Source organism: Sebastes umbrosus, unplaced genomic scaffold, assembly GCF_015220745.1.
Source record: "Sebastes umbrosus isolate fSebUmb1 unplaced genomic scaffold, fSebUmb1.pri S35, whole genome shotgun sequence".
NCBI lineage: Eukaryota > Metazoa > Chordata > Actinopteri > Perciformes > Sebastidae > Sebastes > Sebastes umbrosus.
This window is the reverse complement of record NW_023618440.1, coordinates 367375-383556: the sequence shown is the minus strand read 5'-3', so window position 1 is coordinate 383556 and position 16182 is coordinate 367375.

The following is a 16182-nucleotide window of genomic DNA, read 5'->3' as shown; positions in this document are numbered from 1 at the left end:
ACTGGTAGAGACGCCTAGCTATCAGAAAACCGGTTGAAATTGGATAATGACTTGCAAGGAATGTATGTATTTATGAAACAAAGATAGTCTATCTTTCTCTTTGTCCTGAGTCTATACACTAATACAATCAAGTAGAAGTAGAGGTAAATAACATAAGGGTGTAAGAACATAGAATTATAATTGATCATACTAATAAAGGGATAATGTATGTAGAATATCTGTTTTATATGTAATAGTAATTCAATTGTAGGACTGGGTAATAGCATGTATGGTATGTGTGTACAAGTGTCATCTTTATATCTTATCGAGCCTGGGACAGAGGGAGGAAGGGGGGAGGAACAGGGTGTTCTTGCAGAATGGATAACGTAGAATGGAGTCAGAAGTAGCAGAAGTGAGAGGTCATCTAGGTCACAAGAAAAGTAACATAACAAAGCTATGGAAAAGTACTGGGTCTTGCCCATTAAGAACGCCCTGTCCCTCCTTCAGACCCTAAAAGGTGCATAAATATCAAGTGTAAAGAACGACTATTCATTCATTCTCTGCGAACTGACCTCCGTGCTGCGTGACTTCAGAGCCACATTGATGAATCCAGATCTGTTGTAATAACTCTGTGCAACTATTGATGAGTATATCTTCGGAATAAATTGTTTGACTTTAACTAACATAATATCTTGTGTATGATTTATCTTTGAGCTTGTAGCTGCTTAGAAGACAAAACCAACACGCAGAAGGTGAGACATCCCTGAGGGGATTTCCCTTCAATTGGTGACCCCCGACGTGATCTTCCAAAAAGAGTGAAGCAAGCGACCAGAGACTGGACGACTCGGTGAGAGAGAAAAACAGGCCTGACAACATCAAAAGGTAAGCAGAACCTGTTAAATCAAATCTGCTAATTGGCATATTACTAAATTTAATCTCTCTTGCTGAGGAGTACTCCTCTCTGTTTTATTAGTTACATCATAGTCGCACAGTAAGAGGATTTGGGATCCTGGGGCTGGGAGCCACAAAAGGTTAAAGTCCCTTATGTTTTATTAGTTACATCCTAGTCGCACAATAAGAGGATTTGGGATCCTGGGGCTGGGAGCCCACAAAAGGTTAAAGTCCTTATGAATTAGGATTTGGTATCCTGGGGCTGGGAGCCCACAAAAGGTTAAAGTCCTTATGAATTCACAGTAAGAGGATTTGGGATCCTGGGGCTGGGAGCCCACAAAAGGTTAAAGTCCTTATGAATTAATGTTCTGAATTGTACTAACTGATATACTGAACTTGTATTAATAGTGTCATCAGAGGAAATTTAAAACTGCCTCAGATACCGTGCCTACACCGCTGACGAGGAAATCGTTAGTAGAAGCTTGTGAAGGTGGGATCTGTTGTGGGGGCATGACGACCCAATTACTCTGATATCACTAACTGTTTGTTGCCTTTTAGTAACGTCTGGGACGTTAGAAAAGCGTTTGGAACGCTGCGCTTGGAGCGCTAGAGTAGTGCGCTTGGAGCGCTAGTTTAGTAACGTCTGGGACGTTAGAGTTTAGTAAAAATAGCGCTTGGAGCGCCTGTATGAGTGTACATTAATAACTAGTATTCAGAGGAAAATTAAAACTGCCTCAGATACCGGGCCAGCACCGCTGACGGGAGACCGTTAGTAGAAGCTTGTGTTGGTGGGATCTGTGGTGGGGGCATAACGACCCATTTACTCTGAATCTAGTTACTGTCATAAACTGAATAAACCTGTGTGAAATAGTACTGGATAAAATGGATGGGGAATTTGATAGAGAATGTGAGGAACTCGGTGGTTGTAATAAAACAGGTCTGACCTTTGGCCAACAGTGGGCCAAGGTGCGGACAAATGTCATCTGTACTTTCAGTCCGAGGAAGGTAGATGAGAAGGCCAAGGATTTAGATGACTGGTATAATGAAATGGTTAAAACTAAAGTGTTTCCATCCGAGGATTCCACCGCAGCTGTTACCCCGGCAATAAAGAAGTGCGTATTAAAACAGCAGACTCAGTTGGCTGATGGACTAAAGAGAGTCCAAAATAGTAACATATTTACACGAGCAAAAGCAAAAAAACATGTTGAACAGCAGGCCAGTTTACTGGCTCAGGCCAATTGCGTTTACCTCGCCGCAGTAGCTGATTGGGACAACAGACTAAAAAAAGGAGAAGAGCGAGGCCTCGCTCTACCCTTCCTTAGGTGGTTATCCCGGACCGTTTCCCGATCCTCCCCCCACTTCTCAACACCAGATGGTGGTAAGAGAAAAACCTACAGCCCCTCCTTCATATGAGGAACCCACACGAACGCCGAATGAACCCGACCCTCCACAACCTATCCCGATACAAATGCCTGTAGTAACGCTATTGGGGGGGGAAAGTGTTTTATGAAGAATCTCCAGCAGATAAAAGAGACAGGGAGACCAATGATCAACGCCTCCAGGCATTAGAGCAGCAACTAGGAAAGTTAACGACTGGTAATACTAGGGCACCTAACGACAGGGAAAAAATGGAACAGGAGAGAAGGGAAGCACAGGCATTGGAGGAGGAGGGGGAGAAACAAAAAAGGGCAGCTGTTTGCACAATGGGCTGGGGGGGTTAGCAGTAAAGCGACCTCCACAGGGGGGGCTACGTCTTGGCCCTATGGGTAGACCAGTATCGAAAGAATTACTAGATGAACTAGACAGACGAACAGAGTGGGAACACCAAATACAGAGGGTAGAGGCAGAGTTTGGCAGCAACCCAAGGGGAGTTCGATAGAACTTTAACTTCCTTCCGGCAAGGTAACCGTTCGACTGGGTCTACCAGTACCGATGGGGGGTCACAATATCTGTTTCGCCCAAACAAAAGAAGCACACGTAAATTGGGGGGAGAAAAGACAAAAACAAAGACAACACCACACCACTGGGATAGAGAGGTGGAAGACAGTGACAGTGACAGTCAGCTAGAAGAAAGAGAGGCTGCAACATTCTTTACGGGGGAATTTACTGCACGGATTGACCCTGACCACCAGGATGGAAGGGGGGGGCGGCAGGAGGGGTCTCTGAAGAAGGACATGGCATGACTCTTAGACAAAGAGTAAATCAGAAAGTAGTAAAATCAACACCAGAAATACAGATGCCCTAGTCAGTGCGGGGAGCAGGAGGAAAGAAGTATCAGCCTTTTGTGCAGGGGATAAGGTGCTATATTGGCCCTTATGCCCGAATTGACAGAGGGGGTGAGCATGGTTAAGAGCGCTGGATGAGCAGACTCGGGGAATGGAGTTATCGATGGGGGATGTGAGAGCATTAATGGGCGGGGCGGGAGTCTCGGTGTGCTGCAGCGGGAGTTGGAGGAAGGAGTACACACACAACATAGTGGCAGATGAAAAACCCTGGGGAGGTGTGGCGTCCGTCCTAGGTGACGCCATTCGAGCGAAGTTCCCCATCCCCGCCGGTAAACTTCAGAGTTTAGAATTTAAAACTAAATCAGACGAAACAGGAACGACAGTATCTAAATAGATGCAGAAAAGAATGGGCGGATGCTTCCCGGACATAACCCTGACAAACAGACTCACTTACACCCGTTTAGAGCAGCAGTCTTAAAGTTCGCTCCACCAGGCGTAAAGGAAGCAATGGATAATAATCCCGATATGCCTAGTGCTGACGTAGGGAAATGGGAGACCCATTTCTTGGCATCACTGGAGGCAGACATGAACAAAAAACCGACACAGCTGCAGAGGAAATGAGAGAAATAGTGGCTCAGCTGGCCAAGTTACAGGTTAAGCACAGGCTAGGGGATAGCGCCACGGAAGAAAAAGAATAGAAAACAACAAAAACAGATGGTACAAACCCCCACCCAAGCACCGGCACCCACCCCTTTACCAGCACCCGTTATTCCTACTAACCACCCCACAGTATAGTCCACATGTACCCCACCGTTTTATGCCCCCACCCCCGACGACTCCAGTGCATGCTCCTTATCAGTATACTCCATATCAGAAACAGGCAGGGACAGAGCAGAGGGAGAGGAAGAGGGAGGGGGAGAGGAGGAGGAGGTCCCCCAGGAAGAGGATGTTTCATCTGTGGCAGCATGGATCACTGGGTACGGGAGTGTCCACACAACCAGACACAACCACAGGGCGGTGCACCAATACCACCCCCAGCTCCCAATCCACAGTATGCTCACTACAAGCAGCTGTGTATCAGCAACAACCCCCCACCGGCACATGGAATCTATAGGGAGACCTAAAAAGCAGAGAAGAGCAGGGTTTGGCCGAACCATGCTTACAACTGACAGTGAATGGAAAACGAAGGTGGTTCATGGTGGATACTGGGGCACCGGTATTCACTATGGCAGAACCAAAATGCCAACTGTCGTCACAATATGTATCTGTTTTAGGTTTTTCCGGTCAAGAACAACAGTTACCCTTTACGGTACCACTTACTGTAAATCATGCGAATCAGACATTGTGCCATTCTTTCCTATTTGCTCCTGAATGCCCCGAGATCTCCTGGGAAGAGATGTGTTGACAGCATTAGGAGCATCTGTACATTGCTCTAAAGAAGGGATTTCAGTGGAATTTCCTAATGGACAGATAGTGCATTGTTCCGGGTCAGCAGGAAAAACACATCAAATGATGTTAAAAGAACTATCAGACCCACAACACACAGACCCAATGGCTGAAATATATTGGGTTCTTTTGATGACCCCAACCCCTCCTCCAGTTCTATCAACAGTGGCAACCATGGATTCGAGCACTACACCCTTACCTCCCAGTACCTGATCCTCCCCACTGCACTCTTAACTATGACAGGGATAGTGACTTACAGTACCAAGATGAGTTCCAACAACAACTGGTAGATAGCAATGGCAAATACAGGTAACAGATATTATCATAGGTCCTCAGGGGGTGGCTGCTGTCGTCACGTTAACACCAGAACAACAGGAATGGTATCGCCTATCGTCTTATGCGGTTCCTCATATTTCATTAGCTTTAGCACCAAAAACATCAGGCTAAGGATTTGGGAATATGTGTAAAGACGCTGTGGGCTACACTGAATGGGTGGAAACATCACTACCAGGGGTTTGGGTGGCAGAAAAAAGGGAAATGCTATAAAATATCACATTTCAGTTCAGTACAGGGCACATGTCAAAACGTCTCCCTGCAGCGTCATCACGGCTGTGAATTGACTGACGGAGAGGGTGCTGCTTCCATGTTGTCTACTCTCCCTTCCTCCTTGTGGTCAAAAGACCGTTTGATGTGGGAAGATGCTCCATGGAACCAGTAACCTTTGAATTACATACCTACTGTCCTATCTGGCGTCCACAGTACAAACATAAAATAGAAGCTGCCCAAGGTATTTCTCCTACAATACAGGGACTGTGTCAGGCAGGGGTGTTAAGAAAATCTTACTCTCAATGGAACACAACCCATACTCCCGGTGAGAAGCCTAGTGGTTCTTACCGAATGGCTCATGATCTAAGAGCCATTAATGAAGTGGTATCCACACCAGTTACACCAGTACCCAACCCCCACTCTGCTCTCTCCATGTTGACTCCGGCTCACACTTTTTTCACGTGCATAGATTTGGCTAATGCTTTTTTTTGCCTCCCTCTAGCGGAACACTTACAGGATATTTTTTCTTTTACCTATGAGGGACAAAGATTGACCTATAATGTCTTACCACAAGGTTTTATCCTCTCACCCTCTATTTTTAATGAAACATTGAGACAACACCTAAAAGGGTTGGAACTCCCGGAAGGATGTTTTATTGTACAGTATGTTGATGACTTGTTGGTGGCAGCACCCTCGGCCGAGGTATGTCTGTCCTTGACGCATGCGTTATTGTTAAGACTACATAGTTGTTGGCTATAAGGTCTCTAAAGAAAAAACTCCAGTGTTGCAGAGCGCAGGTATCATTCCTGGGAAGAGTGATTACAGCCAAAGGCACTGCTATGTCACCTGCACACAGAGAGTCGATTTTGCATCACCCGAAACCACAAACAGTGAAGGAAATGTTGTCATTTTTAGGACTAACTGGCTATTCCAGACAATATATTCCTAATTACGCGGGGGACACACAGTTGTTGCGACAAATGGTCACTATGGCGGGAATGAGAAACCTTACTGCTGAGTTAGAATGGTCTCAAGAAGGGGAGGAGGGGTTCATACGGCTTAAACAGGAAATGGCGGCGGCAGCAGCTTTGGCTCTTCCGGATTATACGCAGCCTTTCCATTTAGACGTATCCGAGCAACTGTCAACTGCTCACGGTGTACTATATCAGAAACAAAGAGGAGAAAGAAAGGTGCTATACTATTGTAGTATCCTTTTGGATACTCCAGAACAAAGAGCAAGTCCCTGTGTCAGATATGCAGCAGCCCTAGCTAAAATAGTAGAGAAAGTCGGACACATTGTCATGCATCATCCATTGCACATTCTCACGTCACATAGTACTGTGGCTTACGTCACCTCTTCGTGTTTTACTCTCACACCACTAAGACAAACCAAGATCTTACAGATCCTTTCCAAACCGAACGTGTCATTCGTACATGAAGGTTGCAATATGGCAGATGGTATGGGAGAAGGAATAGCGGAGAAGCATTCCTGTATGGAGAAAATCAGAACCATTTGTAAAACTAAGACCAGGGCTGGAAGCCCTCCCACTGCCAGAACCACAGCTCAATCTTTAACACAGACGGTTGTTGCTTTAGGCATCCTACTGAGGGACTAAAAGCAGGATATGCTGTTGTCTCACTTGTCAATCCCGGTAATCAACCAGTTACTCTATGTGCGTCCCATTGGAGGGTAAACAATCTGCACAGGCGGCTGAGCTAACTGCTGTGGTATGTGCGCTTCGTATTGCCGAGGGTAAAACTGTGAATATCTTTACTGATTCTGCCTATGTTTGTAATGCTATACACAGGGACATGTCTGGCTGGGTTCAGGCAGGGTTCAAAACGAGTGGGAATAAATCCATGGCTCATGAAGGCCTCATGAGGGATTTATTGGCTGCCGTCCACCTTCCGGAGAAGGTGGCTGTGATTAAGGTTAAAGGGCACTCAGAAGGGAGTGACCCGGAAAGCATTGGGAATAATGCCGCCGATGAAGCAGCTAAGGGAGCTGCAGGCTATGTTGTTAATAGTATGATGATGTTACAGTTTAAATTCGTTTGATGAACTGGGTACCTTTTTAGATGATGTGAAAAAGGCTCAGGAGGACGCTCCTGGGCATGAAAGAAAAGCCTGGGAAGATGCAGGTGCCACTAACTGTGTGTCAGAACTTTGGACAAAGGATGGTAAAACAGTTATGCCAAACAGTTGGATTCCAACTATGTTGAAACAAACCCATGGGCTATGCCATGCTGGTGTGGCCAATTATGATGTTTGCCCTTGATGCGTGGTGGTTCCCGCAGAAAAGGAAGACTGTTGTGGACTATGTCCAAAGGTGTGAAATATGTCAAGCGTGTAACATCAGACCTACAGACAAACCACCGGTGGGCAAATACCCTAAACCCCAGGGACCTGGGGAACAGGTGGTCATGGATTCACGGATATGGGTGTCCGGGTGGGAGGGAAACGATTTTTGTTAGTCATAGTGGATGCCTTCTCCAGGTGGATAGAAGCCTATCCGACTGGAAAAGAGGATGCAAAAGCGGTCATAAAATGTCTGGTGAATGACTACATTCCTAAACACGGTTTCCCAAAACTCATTCGGACTGATAATGGCTCTCATTTTAAAAACAAACATTTGGGAGAAGTAGAGACTGTTTTGGGTCTGGAACACAAATATGGCTCGGTGTACCACCCGGAATCGCAGGGAAAGGTCGAGAGGGCTAATAGAACCATTAAAGGGAAGTTTGTTAAAAGTCTGTAAGACCACAGGAATGTCCTGGCCTGATGCACTCCCTGTTGTTCTATTATCCATTCGCTCTTCTGTTAACTCGTCAACAGGGCTGACTCCGTTTGAGCTTACCTGTGGCAGACCCTTTCCCGGTCCTTTGCATCCTTTCTGTGTGCTTCCCGCTGTTGGGTACCGCCCCTATTATCAGTCGGTTAATGCTATTGTTTCAGCTTTCTCCTGTCCAGGTGCTCCTTATCCTGCTCCACCTCAGAGGTCAGAACTCAAGGCGGGTCCCCCTGAACACCTCTGGTTGAAGGTGTTAAAGAGGAAGTGGTCGGAACCACGTTGGACGGGACCACATCAGGTGACAGCAAGGACCTCCACAGCGGTTCAACTGAAAGGGAAAGGCTGCGTCTGGTGGCACTTGACACAGTGCTGTTCCACCAACGGTCCACCACCAGGAGGCGATCTCATCTCCGGCGGCATCGATACAGGGGAGCCAACACCGCCGGAAATCGCTCTGCAGGGACACCAGTCATCGGAACAGCACCTGGGTAGATGCAAGCGTCACTGCAGGACACCAGTCATCGGAACAGCACCTGGGGTAGATGCAAGCTTCACTGCAGGGACACCAGTCATCGGAACAGCACCTGGGGTAGATGCAAGCTTCTCTGCAGGGACACCAGAGAAGACCAACTGACAGACACGTGAGATAACAACATCACGGTCAAAAACATTGAGTAACTGGTTGACTTTTTGCATTTCCAGTAAAATAAAATTGCATGTAAATGAGTTGAAAAGAGATACAACAGGGTAAGAAGGTTTCAAGGTCTTGCTGATTTTACAGTTAAAATACGGCTTACAAGAATGAATAGGTAACTCTTCAGGTGGACATATATTCCATTATTTTTTATTTTTTACTGCTTTACAATATAAAGGTTGTAGTACTTTTCGTGCTCCTTGTTCTCCGTCATATAACAACTATAGTTTAGGGGACCAATGGGGAGGGAATGATTCTTATAATATTAATTCATACTCTCATATATTTTGGTAAACGTATGTGTGCGTTACTTAACTTTAATTAATCAACAAAAGCTCGAGAAGAATAACAAGGTGAGTATGGGGACCGTATGTAAGGCCCTGGTAGTGGTGTTATCTCTGCTGATTGTGGGGGGATTGTTCTTCGTTTTCGAGGGCTTACCACAGTTGCGTAGTACCCAGACAACTAATCATACAACTCCGACTTTGACACGTTCCACTCTAATATCACACCGAAGTAAAAGATGCACTGATGACGAATGTGACACAGGGTACGCCAACGGCCAAGGGCCTGACGTGGACGAAACAATCAACATTGTACTAAACTATACGTTAAACGCCAAAACAACGTTTCAATTTGATCTATGTGATGTCATAAAGTGCCCCCGACCCGAACCAAGTTGGCAGCATACATATAATTTGTACCTGTGTGGTCACGCTAGCGGATGTAGAAGTTGGGAGGATGTATTTTCATACTCTGGGTCATGGGTAAGAACTAGTGTATCAGGATATTATGACTCAGAGGCAGAAAAAATGAGTGTTGTTCAGGGATCAGTATCAAACTCCTATACACATGGGAAACAAACCCTTCTGCGGTATAATCCACTGTTGGTAACATTAAACGGGCTACGGTATAATCCGTTTCAATGGGGACAGGGAGAGAAACCAGAGAGAGGATATGTCACATTAGGAGTCGACATGCCTGGATTAGACCAATATGGTACTATAAAGATCTTATTTCAGAAACAAACAATCACTAAGAAAAACCCACCCCCGCTCCACGACTCCTTGACGACAAAGTACGGTCCTTAGATTTCACTGACTTATCCACTAATGATATCATACGCAATAGCAACGAGGTATGGAGATAGAAATATGTGGTTAGATTGGATGACCTTTACAACTAAACAATATGATGCTGATAATTGTTTTGCCTGTTCCACTGCCAGACCGCAATTAATGATGGTACCAGGTCCTGTACACATGGACGATCCAGAAGGGCTTAGTTGTATGTTACAACTTATTACTGCAGGAGAGAGAATCACACAGAATTGTACCCATCTCGATTCATTTTATCCTATACTGAAAAAAGAAATACAGCCACCAACATTACCATACGCAGAGGGGATTATTTGTGTTTTAAACGAACTGGGCAAATACAGGTGACCAGGGGAGCAGTCACGTGGTGTAACACCTCATATGACGTGACGCATAATACTACTTCAGGCAAATGGACCCAAGGGCGAGGTGACTTGTTTTGGTACTGTGGGGATCAGACTTTACGGGTGACTCTGCCAGCCAATTGGTCAGGTGTGTGTTCTCTTGTGCGGTTGGCAGTTCCGATGTCCATCATTGGGGTTGGCACAAAACAAGCGGGAAGAATGAAACGAAGCTTCGACGTCTCTTTAAATAATCCTACGTATATCGATGCTATTGGAGTACCTCGGGGGGTGCCCAATGAGTACAAATTAGCTGATCAAATAGCGGCTGGGTTCGAGAACCTGCCACTTGTCCTCTGCCAGTGTTTCCCATCACCCCCAGCAAAAACGTCGATCGTATTAATTACATCCACTATAATGTTCTCCGCCTCACTAATCTCACTCGGGATGCCATAGCTGGTTTAGCTGAACAACTAGCTCCTACATCCCTTATGGTGATCCAGAACCGAATGGCTCTGGACATGCTATTAGCTGAGAAGGGAGGGGTTTGTACCATGTTTCAGGATGCATGTTGTATTTTTATTCCCAATAATACTGCGCCAGATGGGACAGTGACTAAAGCCTTAGAAGGACTTAGGACTCTCTCAGACAAAATGCATGCAGATTCTGGTATAAACAACCCGCTTAATGATTGGTTAGACAGAACATTTGGTAAATGGAAGTCCATGATTGTGTCTCTGTTTTCATCCAGTTTTGGTGGTAATTGCATGCTTGGTCCTATGTGGCTGTTGTTGCATTCCATGTTTTCGCAGCCTGACGGAAAGACTAATCGTTACTGCAATAGAAAAACAACGTCCCAACAATCCCCCTCCGTATCAAATGAGCATGTGTAAGCACCAGCATTGAACAGGGAACGTGGGGAGGGCCAGGGTTCCTCAACATGGAGTTTCTGTATCAAGAAACCGAGGGTTCCGCAGAAGGGATGGTGTGATTTCATTTTAATTATGTTACAGGAACAGATAATACAAGGATTGTACCGTTCTTTGATATTTCAGTGTGCCAAGGGTGAACTTTAATAAGTTCAAAAGAGGAAATGTTGGAAATATCTCAGGATGTATTTTAAGATATGTCTCTGCGTAAGTAGAAAATCTAGTGTTACGTATGAAGTAACTGGGTCTAATCTCACTAGCAGACTGGTAGACCGCCTAGCTATCAGAAAACCGGTTGAAATTGGATAATGACTTGCAAGGAATGTATGTATTTATGAAACAAAGATAGTCTATCTTTCTCTTTGTTTGAGTCTATACACTAATACAATCAAGTAGAAGTAGAGGTAAATAACATAAGGGTGTAAGAACATAGAATTATAATTGATCATACTAATAAAGGGATAATGTATGTAGAATATCTGTTTTATATGTAATAGTAATTCAATTGTAGGACTGGGTAATAGCATGTATGGTATGTGTGTACAAGTGTCATCTTTATATCTTATCGAGCCTGGGACAGAGGGAGGAAGGGGGTAGGGAACAGGGTGTTCTTGCAGATGGATAACGTAGAAATGGAGTCAGAAGTAGCAGAAGTGAGAGGTCATCTAGGTCACAAGAAAGTAACATAACAAAGCTATGGAAAAGTACTGGGTCTTGCCCATTAAGAACGCCCTGTCCCTCCTTCAGACCCTAAAGGTGCATAAATATCAAGTGTAAAGAACGACTATTCATTCATTCTCTGCGAACTGACCTCCGTGCTGCGTGACGTCAGAGACACATTGATGAATCCAGATTCTGTTGTAATAAACTCTGTGCAACTATTGATGAGTATATCTTCGGAATAATTGTTTGACTTTAACTAACATAATATCTTGTGTATGATTTATCTTTGAGCTTGTAGCTGCTTAGAAGACAAACCAACACGCAGAAGGTGAGACATCCCTGAGGGGATTTCCCTTCATTGGTGTTATGATATTTGTGTGTTTTGTTGTCTGTAATCATTAGATAATATGTTATTCTGTATTGTTCAGTGTTAAACCCGTCTGTAACTGTATTTAATGAACATAGAATAGCAGTGAGGCATCTCTCATCCTATTGGTCTATATCGAGATCCGTCTCCTGAAGGACACCTAGCCGAGTACCTATCCATGCAGGTGGATCGCAGGAATATGAGTCGATACATGGAGGCAGTAGATGAAACGTGGCGCTGGCTTTAGATTAGCTGTGTTGAGAGTTAGCTGGCAGGCTAACAGAGAAGCTAAGCTGAAAACTCTGATCTGGTTTAAGTGACTGAGACGTTTTGTCCTCCATCAGACAGAGCGGAGCAGGTCGGTCCTCTGTCCCGGCAGGAGGTCACACCGGCCCGGCAGGAGGTCACCCGGCCCGGCTACTGGAGCTCCTCTCTACCGCCACCCGCCGGTCAGGACGCCATTACGGGTCTGTTTGAGCCGCCAGAGAACAATGGAGCTTCCCGCCACTTTTCCACCCCGGGCTGATGTGAGGTAACGGGGTGGACACACTGCCCGCATGAGACGGCGTGCTGGCCGCGTGGCGTGTTGTTTTTTTATTTCGGCGTCCATGTTAAAGCCGTGGGCACACTACCAACGCCAGGAGCACGAGGCGTCTGCGTCGCGTGGCGTCTGCGTCGCGTCCTGCGTCGCGTGGCGGCTGCGTGATGCAGGAGTCTGCGTGATGCAGGAGTCTGGTGTTCACACTAGACGCGTGTCTGCTGCCTGTCGGCTGTGTTTCTGATGCTGCTGTCAGCTCTTTCTTTCTGCATAGAGTTTGCCTTTTAATGGCCATTTAACTTCATGATAAATATAATTATATTTATGTTAGACAGAGAAAGGTTCAGTAACGTGGGTAATTAGTAAATAATAGTAATAATCCACAATTAAAACTCCTACTGTATTCATTCATGATGCTTTCCAAGTCACTGCTTGTTCCACATCACTGTCCGGCACATATTTCAGAATAAAAGCCTCGTGTTAACAAATGAAGGAATTCTGTGCAAAGAAAACCCGCTTTAGGGCTTTTATTTTGAAATGAAAGCAGGAAGTGTTGATTTAAACCCCAAACTTGATCAATTCTTGGAGCTCTCAAAGTGACTGCGTGTTCCACAGCACTGAGCTGCTCATATTTCAGAATAAAAGCCTCGTGTTAACAAATGAAGGGATTCTGTCTATAGAAAAAACGCCTGAGGGCTTTTATTTTGAAATGAAAGCAGGAAGTGTTGATTTAAAAACAAGTTTACTTAACTTTACTTTTTTTCATCTCCGTAACATATTAAAATAGGCGAGCCTTCTATTCTATAAAATAGACGGTGGTGGACACACTTGTGGCGGTACTGAGTTCCCCAGACTTTAGTTGTTCAGTCAGAAGACTGAAAAACAGTTTCCCATCCACATAATAATATAAAATAAAATGCCTTCTTATAATAATAATGAACAAATGCCTCTATAATAACAAACATTAAGGAAACTGAAAATATTGGTTTGTGTTTTTCCTTTTACCCTCCTTTAAAGTTTTCCCAAATAAAATACACTAAAAGAAATGGGTATAAAGGGTTTCATTGAAAATCAACAAATGAATAGAATACAAAAATACAGCCTGCAGGCGTTAGGCTATTGTAAGGCAAGCCAGATCGTTGCACAAATAGTACCTAAACGTCCCAGTGCAGGTAACCCAATTGGTTGGCACTTAACTTGTTTCCCCAACTAGGAGTCAACACTCTCAACAAACAAAACACAAAGATCACAGAATCCCAAAAGGGCCCCAAAACAGACCAGAGTTTCTGGTAAAGCTGATAACACATGTTGCATTGAGTGAAGGAGAGATCAGAATGACCCTGGGTGTGCAGTTTCCCTCCTCTTTTAAGCCCTACAGAAAGGGCGTCGTTACACCCTGATTGGCCAAGAGGGGAATGCACCAAGCTGCTCTCAACTATCATTTAAGAGCCAGTCCCCACACCCTGCGCAACAGGTGAACTGAATAACCCTCTAATCACTCAGCAACTCAACCAAAAAAACACCAGGGAAAAGGGAAACAACAGCAAGCACCAGAGAATTGGCAGCTGCCACACACTGCCCGCGTGAGACAGTGTGAGTAAAGTTGTTTTTAAATCAACACTTCCTGCTTTCATTTCAAAATAAAAGCCCTCAGGCGTTTTTTTCTATAGACAGAATCCCTTTCATTTGTTAACTTTAATAATAAATGCAACCCTTACTCTGATTAATGCAACCCTTACTGTGATTAATGCAACCCTTACTGTGATTAATGCAACTGTTACTCTGATTAATGCAAACCGTTACTGTGATTAATGCAACCGTTACTCTGATTAATGCAACCGTTACTGTGATTAATGCAACCGTTACTGTGATTAATGCAACCCTTACTGTGATTAATGCAACTGTTACTCTGATTAATGCAACCGTTACTCTGATTAATGCAACCGTTACTCTGATTAATGCAACTGTTACTCTGATTAATGCAACCGTTACTGTGATTAATGCAACCGTTACTCTGATTAATGCAACCGTTACTCTGATTAATGCAACCGTTACTGTGATTAATGCAACCGTTACTGTGATTAATGCAACCGTTACTGTGATTAATGCAACCGTTACTGTGATTAATGCAACCGTTACTCTGATTAATGCAACCGTTACTGTGATTAATGCAACCGTTACTCTGATTAATGCAACCGTTACTCTGATTAATGCAACCGTTACTGTGATTAATGCAACCGTTACTCTGATTAATGCAACCGTTACTGTGATTAATGCAACCGTTACTCTGATTAATGCAACCCTTACTGTGATTAATGCAACCGTTACTGTGATTAATGCAACCGTTACTCTGATTAATGCAACCGTTACTCTGATTAATGCAACCGGAACATGAACAATTCATCCTGAGGAGAACATGAACAGTTCATCCTGAGGAGAACATGAACAGTTCATCCTGAGGGGAACATGAACAGTTCATCCTGAGAAGAACATGAACAGTTTCATCCTGAGGAGAACATGAACAGTTCATCCTGAGGGAACATCAACAGTTCATCCTGAGGAGAACAGGAACAGTTCATCCTGAGGAGAACATCAACAGTTCATCCTGAGGGGAACATGAACAGTTCATCCTGAGGGGAACATGAACAGTTCATCCTGAGGGGAACATGAACAGTTCATCCTGAGGAAAACATGAACAGTTCATCCTGAGGAGAACATGAACAGTTCATCCTGAGGGGAACATGAACAGTTCATCCTGAGGAGAACATGAACAGTTCATCCTGAGGGGAACATGAACAGTTCATCCTGAGGAGAACATGAACAGTTCATCCTGAGGGGAACATGAACAGTTCATCCTGAGGGGAACATGCAGAAGGTCCAGAGTTCAGCCTCTAGATGGCAGCGTTGGCTTTTCAATAACACACGTGTTCATCAGACCTCTTTTATTATTAATACTTTTACATGACATGAGGAGAATCTAAAGAACCATAACTCATAGATTATTAATCTGATTTATTTCCTGTTGTCATCAGTAGATGAGGATTAAGAGATAGATGTATTAATAAAGTGAAGAAGTGTCACATGGTGTGATCCCTGTTGTTATGTTGGAATTAAATCAAACATCAATTAAGATCAGCTTCATTTCTCCAGACGTTAAAACTCCAGTTTAAACTGATTTCAGCTTGACCTATAACTTCAGAACTATGATTATATTATAGTGGAATTATAAATGATGTAATGAAATTAACTGAAGATGAAGAATCAACTTTCTACTGTTTTATGATTATATTAAGGCACAACAGGTTTTAAATAAAAAACAATAATCCTGAATGAATAATCAGTGATGGTTTATAATTAACAGTAGACCTTGTAGTAATGATTAATATTAATAATGAATATGTAATGAGGCTGGTGTTAACTAGTGATGGTTTATAATTAACAGTAGACCTTGTAGTAGTGATTAATATTAATAATGAATATGTAATGAGGCTGTGTTAAACTAGTGATGGTTTATAATTAACAGTAGACCTTGTAGTAGTGATTAATATTAATAATGAATATGTAATGAGGCTGGTGTTAAACTAGTGATGGGTTGGGATCATCAGTGACGGCATGTGAGTGAATAAAGACAGTATAATAGAAAGTGTTGGAGAGTAACTCAGTCATCAGACATGG